The sequence below is a fragment of the Pleurodeles waltl genome, chromosome 6, assembly GCF_031143425.1.
Source record: "Pleurodeles waltl isolate 20211129_DDA chromosome 6, aPleWal1.hap1.20221129, whole genome shotgun sequence".
NCBI classification, from domain to species: Eukaryota; Metazoa; Chordata; class Amphibia; order Caudata; family Salamandridae; genus Pleurodeles; species Pleurodeles waltl.
The window spans coordinates 188,455,640-188,471,961 of NC_090445.1; positions in this window are offsets into that span (position 1 = coordinate 188,455,640).

Below are 16,322 nucleotides of genomic sequence, written 5' to 3' on the forward strand. Positions count from 1 at the left end.
TGTAACCTGCCAGGCTGAGAATTTTAGCTTCCTTTAAAGCAGGGGTATAGGAGACACTAAATTTCTCTGGGGGGGGGGGGCAGGGACAGCCATGGGGACTTTTGATTGACCCTATAGAAAGTACCCTTTGTCTAAGAGCAGCAGGCTTCGATAAGTGTATACAGTCATGTAGTTCTGAAATGCAATAGCAAGAAAGAAGGGCATGTCATCACAGTCTGTAAGTATGCTTTATTGTTATTTACTTTCCAGGAAGCAATTAGAAAATATGCTCAAACAAAATTATCTATGCTTCTTTATGCACCAAGCAACAAGATTGGGAGAGAAAAAGAGGAAGAAAAACAAAATGTTCTTAGCGACACTCATAAACCTCAAAATGCAACTGGATTAATCAGAAACCATTATTTCTGCTGCAGGCAGTTCTAATAAAATACTGAACATATGTTTGAAAAACCAAATATTTTCTCTTGCCATTCAGTGTGAAGGATAAATTATTTTGCTATTGTCTGTATGTCAAATGATTCCATCATCTCTTTATATATGTTGCATATGGCATTATCCAGTCTTTTGTGTGACATAATTGACCTTAACAAAGTTTTCCATCAGTCAAATGAAGTTTCTCTCAGCCTCAAAGAAGATAGTGGAATAACTAAGATGACCTGTCATCAGCCCTCAACCTATGTTTAAAAAGCTCTCTCTCTTGGAAGCATTTTTTCAAAGTATGACTGCAAGTTCTGGCCTTGAAGAGTACTTTAACATACTTGGTAATACAGTTAACTGAGGTGAGGTTAGCAAATGGTCAATTTCTTCGTAGCGAGCAATGGTGTCTCTGTGCCCATTTTTACGGTTTTAAAATCCATGCCGTCATTCTCTACATTAAGACCTCAGTCTCTTTTAAAAGACAAAGCTGTAATCGCTCAAACATGTTTTTGTTGGCCATTAGGACTCTGTGCACTTTACCACTGATAACCAGTAGTAAAGTGCTTTTGCTTTCTTCTTTACACATGGTAAAACTGGATTACACCCAATTGGTACATTTCATTTACTTATAAGTCCTTGTAAAGTGGTACTACATGTCCCTAGGGTTTGTAAATTAAATGCCACCAGTGGGCCTGCAGCACTTATTGTGCCACCCACATACGTAGTCCTTTCCAAGATGTGTAGTTTTAAGCTGATATTTCAACCTGGCAAAATAAACCTTTTGCCAGGCCTAAACCTTCATTTTTAATTCATATGTCGCCCCTAGGGGTAGGCCCTAAATAGCCCATAGGGTGGGGTGGAATGTATTTAAAATGTTGGCCATGTGGGTTTAAGGTTTACATGTCCTGGTAGTGAAAAAGCTCATAAATTCATTTTTCACCACTGCAAGGCTTGCCTCTCCAATACGATAACATTGGGTTACCTTATTACTATTATTAAGTGATAACTGCAGTTGGGAACAGGTAGAAAGGTCAAGTTTGGTGCCTAAAGAATTGTAATTTAACCCCATTTTTTAATGTTAACGTTGGATTTATTTTAATCCTCAATTCTGAACATACCACTTTAAGAATGTTGGCATTTTTTTGTCCTAACCATTTGGTGCAGGCAGCCTGTGTCCTGGGTCACATGGCTGGATGTAGTTGGCAGTTGACCTTTGTGTATTCCTCCCAGACAGTAAGACAAAGGGGGTTAGGTGTTGGCAGGATGGGAGGGATGGAGCTGTTCCCTGGCCCAATTACATTTCGAAGAGGCTGTCTCAGCACACTCACAAATAACTTGACACTAGTCTATTGTCACCCCAAATGCCTTGGGGTCTGGCAGGGGAAGGAAGGAAATTCCATAACCAGATGTGAGAGAAACCTAAAAGGTTCTCCCACTTCAACATCTGGCACAAGCTATAGATACTGGACCCTCAGGTTAACTCTTCAATACACTCCTGGTACTGACGAAAACTACAGACGGACTGTCTTGTACTCCAGGGTCCTGCCTTGCTGCTTGAGGCCTGCCTTGTTTCTCAGAAGACTGCCCTCCTGCTTGAGACCTGCCTCGTTTCTCAGATGACTGCCCTGCTGATTGAGGTTTGGCTTTATTTCTCAGAGGACTGCCCTGTTGCTTGAGGCCTGCCTTGTTTTCCAGAGGACTGTCCTGTTGGTTGAGGCCTGCCTTGTTCTTGAGAGGACTGCCCTGGTCCTTGAGGCCTGCCTTGTTGCTTGAATAAAAGAGAACCATCTCTTTGAACCCAGGACTACCAGAGTCGCTCTAATTGTCAGGTGGCTGACCAACCTTTATGGGTTACAGGGACACACAAGCTCCAGGAGCCTCACTGTGCCTGCCAAACTGACCTGCTGCAACTGGCCCTTCCTAGACCTGCCGGTGCCCTGCTGGCCTCTGCTGGACTGAGTTCCTGATCCCCAAGAGGTGCCTATCCCAGGTCCTGGACCAATTGAGATCCTCCTGTGAAATCCTTATTCTTTTAAATCTGTGCGCATGACTCTGAGGAGGTAACCTTTTCAGCTGGACTAACCATGTCCCTGTATCCATCCCACACTCCATCTTGTTCAGTCTGAATGTATAAATGTTTCCTGGTCTACCAACCAGATAGCCACAGTTTGAGCTTTCTGCTTCTTGGTGCTATTTTTATTTATAATTGCGCATCTCCAGTTCTACTGATAGGATTTTGTCATTTTTGTCTCACTTTATTGCATTTTTCTTTGTTTTCTACATTGGTATGGGGTTTGACTTGTGTTGTGTTTTCCCTTTACTACAGTTTGAGTGCTGCATAAATGCTTAGCACAGTGCCTCTGAGCTAAACACAGCTACTAGAGGGTTAAACACAGGTTAATTTAGTGACTTCTGTGGTTCACCCTGAACAAGATTGTGGTTGTTGTGTAAGAAGGGGGTTCACCCCACTGAATCAAAAATCCAATTTCTTACAGTATCCATCATTCAATAACCACTTTCTACCCCAGGCCTCTAGAAGAGGCATGTCAGAGAATGAAATCACTTAGAAACAATGCTATTAAAATATCCTTTAGAGACCTCCAGTTGTCAATTCACTAGCATTAACAGACATGCACCACTCCATTAAATGTGGTTGTGTGTGTATATTTTAGCCAAAGATCTATAAGATTTCTAATCCCAGCTTCTCCCTTTTTAATAAAAGTATTATGTAATAAGCACTGCATTAAAATCTGCATAAGACTCCCAACAGCGGCATTTGTCCACAAGGGCAATCTCTGGGAATGTTCCTCAGGACCTAACTCACCATAACTGCAGTGCTGTGGGTAATGTGGAACTAGGAAATTGATTATTATTCCCAGCCTCCCTACTAAACAATGATGTGTTCATGGTCAATCATAGTTTCAGCATATAACTCTGTTGCCATTTGCTTTATCATTGCACAGGAGGGTGAGTGGGGATACAACCACAGACAGACAAAGTGTATTGCTTGCTCTCCTGTGGACACAAGGTGGAGATCGAAGCACTGTATCCACTCAATGCAGCACAAAAAAACAAAACACAACAAAAAAACGTTAAACTTTTGCTGTCAAGAAATTAGTGCAGATGGATGCCAAGAGTGTATAGTGGTCACAAACTAAAAAGCTGAAGATGCAGATAAAAGTGACATGAAATGTGCCTTATGTATGAGATGCAAATGAAAGAGATACATAAAGCTTAGTATGTGAGATGCCTTCAAAAAACAGATGCAGAGTGTGTGTGTGTGTAATATGTTCACAAAAACGAAATGCAGTGTGTGTGTGAGAGACGGGTCATACAAACACATAATGCTTCCTGTATGAGACACAGTGTACCATATGTCGTGACATGCTTGAAACAATGAGAAATGTGGCACTCGCTTGTGAGATGCTCACAGAAATTCAGTATAGTAAAATATGCCAAATGAGATGAGTGTGGATGATGCTTGGTAAATAAGCAACTCCAAGGTCTCCCTTGAAGCCAGTACAGGCTTTAATTCATAGAATCATTTGAAACTTCATGGCGTCAGAGAGTTATTCTTTTTCGAAAAGCACTCTAAGATTATTACCAGTACATGAAAGGTTTGCATTAGGTAAAATCTGAATGCGTTGTGCTAAAAAAAATATTTTTGAAAGCACTGTAAGCAATTAAACATTGAGAGGAAAAAATTTAACTTTTGATGCGACATAGCACAGTAGCCAAAGTTGCTTTCCTGCATCAAAAGGAGCGAGTAGAACAGCACCATATCCACTAAGATAGGACACCAGTTTTATCTCTCCCTTCGCTGCCGCACATTTGCCTGCCTTGCGCCAGTGCACACAGCCATGCACTTTTGTGTCAAGCATAGGTTTTTGTAGTGAAAGGGTACCCTTCTGTACAAATACCATGCTTTAACCTAGTTTACTATTTTGACCACTCTATGCATTTTGTAAATAGCTGTACCTCTATAAAATTTCAAAAGTTTACAGAAAATAAAACTTTACTCATTCTTTATGCTTGCCTCGAGGAGGTGTAAATGTTTGGCACAAAGTCCTATCTACTTTTTTTAAGTAAATAAGGCTCTGCATCAAAAACCATGGATGGTTGTATGGAAATTAGAGGTGGGCAAGCCACTGAAAGCTCAAGCCAGCCTTAAGTTGGAAGCCTGGCTCTGGCTGAGCCCAGTTCAGGACCTCGAGCCCATAACGAGCTAAGCATTGCCTGCATCACCTCCCACCCAGGATGTGGCATTACAGTCAGAGCAGCAGAATGTGGAACCGGGGAGCTAGGTTCAAGTCTCACATTGGCTCAACATCCTGTGATTCTGGGCCAATCACTTGAACTCCCCATACCAGTAAACAATGCATGTGATCTTCTATAATGCAACTGGTTCTCATATAAAGCACTCCTATAGCTTTGGGTTGAATTTGCACTATGTTTCAAAAACTGCAGAAAAATGCAATAAGAAGTCAAAATAAAGCTTTAACAGAAGGTGGAACAAATAAATACTTCCTTAGTGGCTGATTTTTACAAAGTGAAACCAGAAAAGTTGAATTAATCACAGCAGTTAAATTGTGTGATCTTAGGCAAATTTTTTATTTCACCAAAACTATTTTTCCTTCATTATCGCCAATGAGAGCACATTCAAATATGTGAGTTCATATTACCAGTGGTAGAAAACTATCACTTTTAACAGGTACTTACCGGTGGAGTTCTAAACTGCTCCCTGTTATTGTCAAGGCTTCATCTTTAAGAAATAATCAATTTTGAAGAGACATTGGGGGTCATTCTGACCTTGGCGGTCCATGACCGCCATGGCGGAGTGCGGCGGAAGCACCGCCAACAGGCTGGCGGTGCTTCCTGGGCGATTCTGACCGCGGCGGTAAAGCTGCGGTCGGAAAAGGGGAGCCGGCGGTTTCCCGCCGGTTTCCCGCTGGCCCAGGGAACCCGCCATGGCGGCGCTGCTTGCAGCACTACCATGGGGATTCCGACCCCCTTCCCGCCAGCCTGTTTCTGGCGGTGTCCCCCGCCAGAACCAGGATGGCGGGAACGGGTGCCGTGGGGCCCCTGGGGGCCCCTGCACTGCCCATGCCACAGGCATGGGCAGTGCAGGGGCCCCCTAACAGGGCCCCACAAAGATTTTCACTGTCTGCTGTGCAGACAGTGAAAATGGCGACGGGTGCCACTGCACCCGTCGCACCCCTTCAACTCCGCCGGCTCCATTCCGAGCCGGCTTCATTGTTGAAGGGGCTGTCCCGCTGGGCCGGCCGGCGGTCTTCTGGCGGTCGCCCGCCGGCCCAGCGGGAAAGCCAGAATGGCCGCCGCGGTCAGAATGACCGCCATTATCCTATTTTATGTGATGTTTGTTTTATGATTTACATAGCAAATATTTTCAGGCTTGTCTCATGGTTAGGCTCTAAGATGCAAGCCAGAACCTTGGCTTGGCTCTCCCTGTGAATTTGTTGGCTCGCCCACCTCCATATTAAACAACTGAGGTTTACTCTCAGAACAATGGATTGCACACAGCTGAAGGAGAACCAAAGTATGTGACCACATAGACTAAATTATGCAGCAAAAAAAGGCAAATTGTTCTGCATAATGTGACACTTTTGTTATTGTACTACTTCATTATATGGCCTTTTTTCAATCCTAATACTGTATGGGCAAAGGTTTCACCTCATTATTACATGCTTAATGCCCAAAGGTTGCACATACTTTATCGGGGTTGTGGGCCTACCATGTGGTTTCTCTGCTCTTTCATGAATTTGAGGTGAAAAGAATAAGTTGCTATCGACTGATTCTAATATATGGATGGAAGTGTGGGATTGTGGGAGTGCCTTGTAGCCTATGTTTGGACTATTTTGGTATGAGTTAAAGGGTACCAACCTTCAGAGGTGCAAAACCAGTGCTTCATGCAGTTAAAAGGCCCAAATATTCACCTAATCCCTCGCAAAGCATCTTCCATAGAAGGAAAATACGACATGCACTTTACAGTGCAACAGGGCTAATATCACTCATAATATACTTTGCTAAATGCAACAATTACCTGGAATGAGAAGAGTGGATGGACATGGGGGCTGGGCCATTAAATAAAATCAGTTATTTAGCCTGATGACAGAATATAACTTCTTTCATTAAAGATTCCGATTAAATAGTGGCTTACGTTATTTATTGTTTCAAGGCTGTAAGAAAATAAAAAAAATACTGATATTTATATTCTGTCAAATATTTGTTACAGCACCTTGGGGTTCACAAAATATAGGAAAGCTCTATAGAAATACCAATATAGTAATACAATGTAACTGTGTTTCTCATTTATATTTTATAAGAAACTGGCAAAAATCTCTCCTTTGTAGTACTTTAGAGTGTGACAAGGTACCACTGCTTTGTATTTGTCAGTGGGGAGACATATGATAATGGAACCATTCAACCCTGTTTATCTGTTCGCACCAAGTATTTAAATGACACCTTGCAAGTGGGCTGAAGAGAGGGTGATACTGCAGGGGCCACAAGAAGCAATTAAAAAATAAACAAAGGCTCCTCTACATTTGAAAGGCCTTTGAATGACCTGCGAAGTACTGGAGTCCAGCTCACAGATCAGATAAGAATCCTTGGTGTCAGGAAAGCTGCAGCAGTCCCAGCTACAGGGATTGAGAGGTTTGATTCAGAAAGAAATCAGCAGCCCAGTTTAAACTTCATTTGTTTTTAGTTCTCATGCTTTTAATGCACTGACAAACGAATGAGATGTATACAGGGAGGGCATCAAGGTCTTGTCCTAAATGTCAAGGTCATTTGTTCCCCACACTCTTGTCCCCCGTGGCCCCTCACCTCCAAAATCTTGGGGGGATAAATCCCCCGCGTCCCCCAAAGTTCCTACGCCCATGCTTATAAGTGATGTATTGTCAATTACGAACATATGACACTTGAGAAGAAGTGCCAGTAAAATCACATTAATAGAAATGCAACTCTGCTGAGAAGTGCCAGTTCTTTCCAAACACAACCATGATAAGAACCTATGTGAACACTGGCCACGCGTGGACCACAGGTGCTTTCAGCCGTCGCCCTCATCCTCATGGGGTATAGATGTCAGAAGATAAAGTTAACCAGGAGTGATATATCTCTTCCAGCCCTGGGGCACTGAATAGCATCACCCACGGCACTGACAAACTACCCCCTAATAACCAGTGTTTATGGGCAGGGTTCCTGGGAATTGGATGAAAGCGTCTGATACGTGATGGTGATATCTAGGGTACAAGATGGCTATGAATGGCATGTGATTGGTGAACCCAGACACCAGACCACTTTGACTGGCAGTAAATGACGACATTGATACATATGATGGAGACTAAGAAGCACTTAAGTGAGATGCCTGACTTCAATATGATGGTAACTGGCAAATGATATGACATACTTCAGCAAATAATGGCAATGGCCGGCATATATTTGGGATACATGGGTGCACATGATAACTAGCATGTTGAGATAGTAGAGCACAGGTAATGAATGACATATGTCGAGATGACTGAACACATGATAGCAATGACTGACAGTTGACGGCAATACCTGAGCACATGAAGGCAACGCCCAAATTACACTTGGGATACCTGAACGCACAATGACCTTGACTCACATATTTATATGTACAGCTGGCACATGATGGCAATGATTACGCTATGATATGGATGGCATCCTGGGCACACGAAAATAAACAAATGGGATTTAAATTCAGATGGTTGAGAACTCCCACTCTTCACCTGGTTAAAGTGCTCACATGGCATTAGGGCGACGTAGTAGAATGATTTATAAGCGTCCCTTTAGACCTATCAACAAAAGCTTTGGCTTTTCAGGCAGTTCGTCTGGGAAATTGTGCTATAAAATGTACCATTTGTCCATCTTTTTCTCAAATAAATTTACATGTGGAGAAGTCTCGGAAAGGCCAGGGGCAGAGAGAGTTGTCAGTTCTTAAACCAATATTTAAGCCCAGACCTGATTGGGTACATGCTTGAACAAGCTTCTCGAACTCTGTTTACTTCAAGGCTGGCCAGAGAAAAGTATCTTTCATGGATGCAGGAGTTAAGAGTAGAGAGGCTCACTTTTCCTACTCCAAACACCCTGTTAGCAATGTCACAACAAGAGGACAGTGCCAGGGGAGGATTCAGTTCACGCTGTGCGTGTTTCAAGTAACTACAAAAGGTCACAACAATATTGTTATTGCCACGGTTGTTATCCAGCACCATTTATTCATATGTTGTGTTAGAGTTTTGGGAAGTCAAGACAAGGCAAATAGCTGACTGGGCAGCAACAACGGAAGCCTAAGTACTGTTGATTCATGCAATGTGACTGTCCAGCATGATGGCAGCATTATCTGCAAGTCTCAATAGAGGGCTTTGTACAGGCAAATGGTGCATATGTCAGGAATATCAGTAAAAACACCTTTACCCATGCATGCAGGATTTATGCCAGTGCAGGCACTGGGTCTGTGCCTGACATTTCCCAGGTTCTTTCGTCTTACTTTTCGTCTGTCTGTTTGTCAATCTGCATTTGTGATCCTTCACTGTTTATTCTTGGCCGTCTCGGTTCTACGCCCATGCTGGTCTTTTGAATCCCTTGTTCTCTGCCCCTTGTTTTCCAATTACCTTTTGAGCATGCTAAGTTGTTGTGCAGCCTTACTTCTTTGTGCTCCATACCCAGAAGCATGCTGCTTCTCCCAATCCTGGCAGGACCTCTGAGGCATTTGTGTCAGCTCCTGCAGTAACCTCTGCAACCATCGTGCTGAACCAGTGCCTTGCCTTACTCCATTCCGGCAGACCCTAATCCTCTTCTGGGCCATTTGGCTCTAGGCCTGATGTGCCACCCTCATGTCACTACTTCCAGGTTCATGGGCCGTGCTCCCAGTTTCCAGAGCTCATGCTTCACTGACAGCCCGTCTTCACCACCCTCATTCCCCACATGGATGTCCAATGTCAGCAGCTCCTTACACTGACTTGGCACAGTTCTCACCAGTGGAACTCTGGGCATGCCTCCTACTTCACCAGTAAAGTTCTATCAGCTCTGCTTCTCTCCCTGCTCTGCCTGAAGTAGGAAAAGGGCCAGACACTCATTTACATTCAGCTGATCGCTAATGGTCATTAATGCTGCTGTCCAGGGCTAGACTAGTCTTCTGTAACAGTGGGAGCTCTTCTTGTAGGTCAAGGGTCTCTGCATGCCACTTTCAGAACTAGAGAGGTGCAGATTGTAGTAAAGGTCTTCCAGCCGTAATAGATTCTTACGATGTTTATTGGTAAATTCAGGAAAATACAGCCCCAACATCTCCGACCATCCTTCTCTCCCCGCTTCTCGTCCAACAACCGTTCACATCCCCACAAGCTTACATTCCTCTCTTCATAACATTCGTATCCACAACATTCTTACATTCCTAAGCGCGAGGCAGCACGCGCTATAAGCACGAGGCCAGACGCACAATACAACACATCTCCCCCCTTATAACAATGCAAACGAAAAAAATAACAAGCAATTGTATTATACCCCAACCATTTTCAAACAGAAAACAAAGAAGAGAAGAAAAGAGATAAAAATATAACATACTAAAATATAACATACTAATTATGCAAATTTGCAGACATAACTAAAATGATCCAGAAAATGTTTGAATGTCACCTTGATAATCATTCAACATTTTAGGTAATCCAGAAAATATCTAAATGTCACATTGATAATTATTCAACATTTTAGACCTCACCCTCACTCTTCCATATTTACTAACATCATTACCAGACTTTGCATTTCTATCTGGTTCCCCACCTTGAACTCGACCAGTGGGCACTTGTAAATTTTTGTTCTCTTGCGGTATCCCCTTTTCACTCAACCCTTGAGTATCTTGCGCACTCTGGTCTTGCATTACATCGTTTAACCAAAACTTCTGCTTTTTTTCCATATCAAAATTTTCCCTCTTTTCCATGCCAATACCACCCTTATAAGGCGCAATTCTGCTAACATGCCATACCTTTCCATCACTAAGTAGAACTGAATTTCACAAAACATTTTCTACACGTAATGGTGGATAAAATGTTCCTGCTCCCTTTCTCTTAAACCCAGGTATTTTGACTTTAACCCAGTCACCTACGTGTATCTCTACTGTTTTGCATTTATGTTTCCTGTCATACACAGCTTTAGCATTTTCCTGTTTTGCACTTATATTTCTTTTAACCACTTCTAAAGACCAATCACTTCTTCTTGATTTTGCCATCCAAACAACATTATCCTTACCTAAAGGAATCCTTCCCCTCATACTTTCGAATGGACTACTACCTGTGATGTTACTAGGCGTTATTCTATAAGACCACAATGTCTTCCATACCTCTCTTTCCCATGATAACTTTGCATTGTTAGCTAATTGAATAGCATTCTTTAACACCCTGTTAAAACGTTCCACTCCACCATTTCCTGCAGGATGATATACTGAAGTAGTTTTGTGCACAATGCCGTTCCTTTTCAAATAGTCCTTAAATTTCCCAGATAAGAATTGAGGACCATTATCAGTTAAGATAACCTTTGGCAATCCTTCTCTGATAAACACCTTATCCAAAAATTCCACTATGCCTGAAGCATCCATTTTTGTTGAAATCATTATGTCTGGCCATTTCGAGAAATGATCCATTAACACTAAAATGAATTTTGCTTCAACATCATCATAAATTGGTCCTGTAACATCTAAACCAATTCTGTCCCATGGCATATCCAGACAAGATAACGGACATAAAGGAGGATTAAAGGTCAACAATTTTTTTTCCAATTCATTACATAAAGCACACACTCTCACTTTCCTTTCAACAACAACATCTATACCGGGCCACCAGTATAACTGTTTTACTCTGCTCTTCATTTTAGAAATACCTAAATGACCTTCATGACAAATGTCTAACAGTTTGTCTCTAAGACATTCCGGTGGCACCAGTTTACCATTGCGTAATACCACATTGTCCTTCACAGACAATTCCTGTCTTAATTCCCAAAATATATGTAAACTACCATCCAACATGTTTTTATTAGGCCAACCTTCTACAATCATTGAAAGTACTCTAGACAGTACACTATCCTCCTTTGTTGCAGTTATCCATTCTTCATTTGAAATACCCTGAATTCCTTCTAAAATTTCTGCAACACAATCCTCCATCATCTCATCATCTTCTTCATTGCAAGGTGTTTGTAAGTTTTGCAAAGGAAAACGGCTTTAAAAATCTGCAGTTACATTCTTTTCCCCGGAACATATCGCACCTCATACTTATAATCTATCCGTTTTATAGACAATCTTGCTATCCGTTAAGATGCTTTGAACAATCCACTAGTTGTAAGTACCTTAATTAGCGGTTTGTGATCACTACGCAAAATGACTTTCATGCCCCAGATAAACTGCCTGAAGTGTTCCAAACACCAGACACACGCTAAAGTTTCCCACTCAATAACTGAACATCTCATTTCAGTCTCTGTTAATGAGCGTGATGCAAATGCAATCACATTTTCATTTCCACATACATCCACTTGCGTAAGCACAGCTCCAAGCCCCTTATTGCTTGCATCTGTCGTAACAATAGTCTGTAAGTTATGATCAAAACCTTGTAACGCTGGTACCTTTATAATATTCTGCTTGATCATATCAAACGCAGGTTGGCACTCATTGGACCATTCAAACATCACCTTGTTTTTTAACAATTGTCTGATGGGATACGTCTTACTGGCAAAGTTTTTTACATACTTGGCGTAAAATTCTGCCAAACCTAAAAATGCTCTCACTTCATCTTTGTTGGTAGGAATTGGTGCTTTTTTTATTGCTTCTACCAATTCAGATTTTGGTTCTACCCCCTTCACACTTATTTCATGTCCTAGATATGTAACCTTATTTTTCGCAACATTACACTTAGCCATATCGGCCGTAAGCCCCTTAACCGCAATTAAATCTAACACTTTTTCCAATGTAGAATCATGTTCCTTCCTCGTTTTCCCCATGACCAAAATGTACTCCTGGAAAAACATAACCTCTTGTAATCTTTGAAATAATTTGAACATAAGTCTCTGGAACATGGCCGCTGCAGATGCCAATCCAAATGGTACCCTAGTAAACTGATAGCAACCAAAAGGTGTGACAAATGCAGTAAGTCTACGGCTCTCTCTCTGGATGTAACACAATCTGATGGTAAGCTGAGGTTAGATCAATTGTGGTGAACCAATTCATTTCTTTCGTACGTGCAATCATTTCATTAATTCTTGGTAGCGGAAATTGATCTACCATAATGTTCTTATTCAAATCTCTCAGATCAACACATAACCTCAACTTACCATTGGCTTTCCTTACTACAACCAAAGGCGAAATCCAATCCGAAGATTCCACTTGTTCAATAACACCTGCCTGCATTAATTTATCCAACTCTTTGTACACCTCATCTCTGATACTCAAAGGTATGTTCCTAGCTTTGGGTGTAACTGGTACGGCATCATGTTTCAAAACTATCTTGTGTTGGAAATCCGTGAGTTTACCGATACCTCCAGCAAACACCAAGGGATATTTATCTTTGATAGTATTTGTATCCAAACATTCCTCTTGCACAACAGACACTGGTTCAGAACTAGACGGATTAAGAATAATACCAAGCTTGCCTTGGTCCCACTATCCCAATACCGATGGCCCAGACTTTGACACATACAATTTACATTCAGCCTCTCTGTTTTTAAACATACAACACACAGTTCTATACCCTACTATGTCTATAGGTTCTCCAGTAAAACTTCTTGGAGAAATATCCGAAGGTACTAGCTTGCTCCCCAACTTTCGTATGGGCAACCGGAATCAGCAACCACACGAACTATAATTCCCTCTATGGATAAATTACATTTTGTTTTTTTCCTTGACAATGGATTTTGTTTCTCACCCCATTGATCTCTCACATTAAATACACACATATTTAAATTTTCATCCCCAGACGTAGATGAATCTGAATTTGAGTCTTTCTCCAACAACTTAATGAATTTCTTTTTCTTCTTCCTACATACTCTTCCGAAATGTCCAAGTAAGCCACATTCTGAACATTTCTGGTTCCGCGCTGGACATTTCTTGTCATTAGCATAGTGACCTATAAATCCACAATTATAACACTTAATCATGGAAGTGTGACTTTTAGCCTCAGTTTTCTTTAATTGTCCCTTGACCAGGTTATCTCTTGACTTGGGATTTTCCAGCTCAAAATGTTATGTTTTCCTTCCACTTTTAACTTTATTAATTTGTTCAATAGCTTCCTTCTCTCCTTCCTTTTCAGAAAGTACTGCTTTAGCACACCTTCCAGTTAGCTCTGCTTTCCTTACAATTTCCACCACCTCAGATAATGGTGCTTCTCCCTTTGCCCATAAACAGTCTTGTATAGAAGAATTGGCCGCATGCATGACAATTTGATCTCTGATCATTTCATCGTGCAGTGTACCGAATCTACAGGTCAAAGCTACATTTTTTAAAGCTGATACATATTCCTCGATGGATTCTTCTTTCAGTTGTTTTCTATGATAGAATTTGTATCTGTCAATACCAGCACATAATGTGGGTGTATAATATCTGTCCAAATCTTCCATAGCGTTAGAAAAGACATCACCTTGGCCATCTGGACGAGGTTTTTTTTCAATACGATTATACATTTTTAAACCTTGTGGACCCAAACAATGTAAGAGGATTTTCTTTTTCTTAGTAGGTGTGAACTCATTCTCTTCATCACAAGTAGCAAGGTAATTTAAGGAATATTCTTTCCATTCTTGCCACTTGCTTGTATTGTCACCTAAAAGGGGTTGAAATGGCTGAGGCGGAGGTAGATTTAATGAACCATTTGAAGCCATGGTGGGAAAACTAAAAATTTGTAGTTCAGAATAATCCACAAAACCACACAGTATCACTTTATAGAGCCATTGAATATGGCATTGACTTCTCAATATGGCCACCAAATTAGCCACATAGGTTCAAAGTTAACGCTCTAGCAGTGCGATGGAGAACGCGCACCGTAGCGCTAAACAGTGTGGTATGAGCGCATTAGAAGTCAAGCAATAGCAGCTGCAATTGTACGCGCTCCCACACGACTCCGACGCTCTGGTAACCAAGCAACGGCAACTGCGTATGTACACGCTCCTAAATGGCATCGGCAACCATGGAAACAGGTTAAAACTGAAGTTTTAACCTCGTAGAGGATGTAGATGAAGAAAAGAAAAAACGCTCGGTGAGCTTCCTGCAGGCAGCTGGAAACCAAGAAGGTCGCACGTCGAAGGTGAATCCCTTGGCCTGAAATGTAAATCGCAGGTTGAACTGCTAAAGGTCGTAAACGACGTTGGGGCTGATTGAAATGGTTTCCCGCTCGTCGCCAAAATTGTAGTAAAGGTCTTCCAGCCGTAATAGATTTTTACGATGTTTATTGGTAATTTCAGGAAAATACAGCCCCAACATCTCCGACCATCCTTCTCTCCCCACTTCTCGTCCAACAACCGTTCACATCCCCACGAGCTTACATTCCTCTCTTCATAACATTCGTATCCACAACATTCTTACATTCCTAAGCGCAAGACCGCACGCGCTATAAGCGCAAGGCCACACGCACAATACAACACAGATATCTATCTCAAGCCTGGCAATGGAGGTCAATGTCAGCCCCCAAGGTGCTCAGCGCTACCACCTAAATAGTGAAATGATGCAGTGGAGCGCATGGCCTTTACGTTATTTAACTAAATGGATGTCGCTTGCTTCTTTGTTTCCAGTGCAGCTGTCTTCACATGCACATGCTTTGGCAGAGCATCCATGGTAAACCTGGCTGCACACTTGCTACGGCCCAGGTTCACAGAGTAAGCGCAGGAGATGGCAGTGGCGAAGACAAAGTAGAGCAGGAGCAGAGGCCCAGGTACCACGTCATGAACAGGTTTGTTGGCTCAGCGCAGAGCTGAGTGCCTGTATGATGGATTTGTAGTGTCTAATGTGCATGCATGTAACTCAGAATTTCTCTGACTTCCTGTGGGTCTGGGGATAACACAAGTCGGAAACAGTGATTATTGATTGCCTCTATTTCCCAGCTGGACTGTCATCTACAGTGCACTGCAATCATAACAAGGAATTTGACCATTGCAGTATAAAACTAACAAACTCGATTTGTGTTTATTACCACACCTGCTCCAAATAGCATGTTTTTGTCCACACCTATTTCAGTGGAATGACATATATATGAAAGCTGCAGAACCAACTGAGTAGAACTTTCACACAAGCTTCCAGAAAATCATGAACCCCCAATGAAATAACTAGAAAACTACAAATGCACTTGAAAAATAATAGCCTCCTCCATGACTAAAAGTCCAGCTTGAGACCACGAAGAAACTATAAACAAAACAAGGAAACTCCATTTTTTCCATGGAGATTTGGTATGAACATATAAATATAAAGAGGAGCTCCTGACGAGCTTCTTTTAAAGTAGATATTAAATCAAATGCATAGGGGTTGGTATCAGCCAAATGCAACCCCCAGAAAATCACTTTAATAATCACTGAGAACCTAGACACGAGGGTCAACATCTGCAAATGCTGAAGGTGTAATCTGTGTCAGGCAACAATAAATATGGACAGTTTATTTGAGCAATACGTCTTTTCATTACTAAATATTAAATGATGATGATATACAAATATGCAGGGTCAAAAACAATAGTAAACACTAACATAGCCCGCACAGTCATTTACATAAAATCCATCAATACCCAGGGGCCTTATTTAGAGTACAGACTCAGCCAGAAATTGATTATAAGAAAGCCATTATAACCCCGTGTGGAATACATTGTATGGTGAGCTTGAGGCTAAAGTAGAATGTTGGTTGTAAGAAAGTGGTTTAT